The following is a 3,156-nucleotide window of genomic DNA, read 5'->3' as shown; positions in this document are numbered from 1 at the left end:
TTTAATATATGATGGAGCTTGGTTGTTAAGAGCTTTGTATGTTAGGAGTAATATTTTAAATTCTATTCTAAATTAAGAGTCATCCATGTTTTTATGTCTGTAAGACATGCTTGAAGTTTAAGTAACTGGTTGGATTCATCAGGTTTCATGGATAACTATAACTGAGTATCATCAGCATAACAATGGAAATTTATCCCTTGCTGTTTAATAACTTTACCAAATGGAAGCATATATAAAGTAAAGGGGACTGGTCCAAGCACTGAACCCTGAGGAACTCCATGACTAACTCTGGTGTAAGGAGAAGATTCATCAACATTAACAAACTGAAATATATCAGTTAAAAAGACTCAAACCATTTTAGAGCTGTTCCTGTAATCCCAATATCAAGTTCAAGTCTACATAATAAAATATTGTGATCACTTGTATCAAATGCAGCACTGAGATCTAACAGGACAAGAATGGACACAAGTCCACTGTCTGAGGCCATGAGAAGATCATTAGTAACTTTAACCAGTGCTGTTTCTGTGGCTATGATGAGCTCTAAACCCTGAATGAAGTTGTGCAATCAGAGTGGATTAAATAATCATCTGACGTGCTTGTTTAGTTCACTGTTTAAATTTGAACCCACCTCTGGTCGGCATCACCGGAGTTCTGACAGGACTGATGACATGCAGAATGCATGTGGAGTTACAAGAWTTAAACTGCATGAGSTTGGTACCAGTTTCTAAATACTTGCATCGATCCACTCACCCCCACCTCAGTGATGGAAAAGTCGGAGTGTTCAGACWGCAGTCACTTTGAAAAACTTTAGATATGATCTGATTTAGTACCACTTACTGAAATGTCAGATGGCCTGTTTATGGCCAACAAGTTTTAATGCCACTATCAGATTAGAAAAAAATCCCAATTGTTATATTCAGACTGTCATGGAAAAAAATGATACGGGATGCATGGGGGCAAAATAAATGTTTTCTTTTTTCAGATGACTTTTTTCTCCTGGTCCTTATTTCAAATTAGTAAAATAAAAAACACTAATAAATAACTGTAGATATCTACTGATATGAAACACAGTCATCTCTAATCTGTCTCGAGAGCGTTGGAGTGTATATTGACACCTGGATGGGAACACTCCTCTAACAGAAGACACGTCACAGCCTAAACACAATGACATTTTTTTAATGGTCCAAATCTTCCAGCTTTATTWCCTCTGCAAAGGGAGGAGGTAATGTTTTCGGTCGCGTATGTCTGTCGSTCMGTKTGTYGACAAAATTACTCAAAATTTTATGGACGGATTTTCATGAAATTTCCACCACAAGTGGGTATTGGCCAAAGGAACACACCACTAAATTTTGGTGATGATCTGGATCACGATCTGGGCCCAGGAACAGCCAATCACCTTCAAGGAAGCTGACCATTGACTTTCAATCACATCGGATCATTCGTAGACGGGTCAACCCCCCCGACTGTAGACATCCAATGGGATTGCCTGAAGCGGTGTAGAAGACCAATCACAAAGGRGCATGGAAATAAAACTTTAGACCGAATTGTTTTTAAATCGAAAAACTTATTGTTTGAAGTTACTTTAATGTAACAACAGATCATTTTCATAATACATCGGCCTGTGCGTCCTAACAATTTTGTGTTTTGTGTTTACGTTTTTGGAGATTTTTCCCCCACCTGTACCGGAAAGGTAAGCTAGCTAACTCACCACCCCCCGTTCAGATCCGTTAMCCAATAGATAATGCTAATGTTTTCTTAAACAATTGTGTTTATTCTGTTTTTTTATGTCTAAATGTTTTCTTTTTTCTGATGCTGTTCCACTCCTTCTGTTGCATGTCATTTATTACGTGTTTAGTCATTGTAAAGCACTTGTACACAAACACACATATGATCACAAGTGTGAAAAAAATCACACACAAAACAAACACACACACTTACACATAAACAAATGGCCTTGGTGGAAGTTAGCGCTCAGAGTGCTTCTAGTTTTTAAAATGTACCCCAGTACATTAGATCAAAAAGTGTTGGGGCGACAGCCAAGCTGGTCAGAGAGCAGGCCCAGGTGGGTATGCTGTGCAGACAAAACAACATGCACTGCCAAGAAAACAGTTTTGCAAGCCAAATAAGCTGTGATTTTGTACAAAGCGACTGCACGGCTCACTGGACACAAAACCATTGAGGCTGCAACTGAAATAAATCTTTCAATTCTGAGTTGCCAACTTGTATCCAACAGCCACAGCCCAGAGAGGCACTTCCTCTGGGGATGACTTTGTATGTTTATGTGTTGAATACTGCCCTTTGACCTKTATGACCCAGAACAGTATAAAACAGCAACAGAAAACAAATAGATTTATCCAAAATGTTTTTTTTTATTTTAACATTAATACATATTTGTTTTCTCAGATGCAGTAGCCGAACTTAGACATTATTTTATCTTTGACAGACATTCCCTCTGACTTGTTTAAATGGATGAAACCGAATATTTTTCAGATCAACATTGATTAACACTTCTGCACAGAACAAGAAACGTCAAATTTCCCATCATCACTCAGACTTTTTTGTGAGAGAATTCYTGAAATTTCAAACATTATGAATCTTATCTTTTTATCTTTGTGGAAGCCTTGTTTGCTTTTCAAACGAGACATAAAATTCATTTCTGTTTCATAACAGAAGTGCACAATTCTCAGTTCAATACATTGTCTGTCTGCTGCAGGTCCTTTTCCAGCAGCACAGGTTGAATTCAGAGAAAACTGTAAATGGAGGTTTTTTTCTCCCATGCTGAAATTCAACTATTTTCAAAAAAATTTTTTTCAACAGATTAAAAAACCAATGTCATATTGTTGAGACTAAAACTACTTTAAAATTGAATTTGGAAAATTAAATCCCACCAAAAGACTTTTCTTTTCACACTCTAGTATATTTGCCACCAAGGATTTTCATAAACAAATGAACCTTCATTGAAAGAAATCAATATTTTTTTGTAATTTAGATATTTTAAATTCTAAACATCAGTACATACAGTATGTACTAATGTACTGTACTAAACCTGAGTCTACTAAACTTATTTATATTTATTCAGTCTATTCAGCTGTGAAGCTGTTGACAAATTGCTGTAAAGAGTCAGAAAAATGAGCTCCCAACTCATTTAGTTTGGAG

This window comes from Austrofundulus limnaeus, unplaced genomic scaffold (genome assembly GCF_001266775.1).
Source record: "Austrofundulus limnaeus strain Quisiro unplaced genomic scaffold, Austrofundulus_limnaeus-1.0 Scaffold446, whole genome shotgun sequence".
In the NCBI taxonomy this organism is placed as follows: domain Eukaryota; kingdom Metazoa; phylum Chordata; class Actinopteri; order Cyprinodontiformes; family Rivulidae; genus Austrofundulus; species Austrofundulus limnaeus.
Note: the sequence above shows the minus strand (reverse complement) of the source record.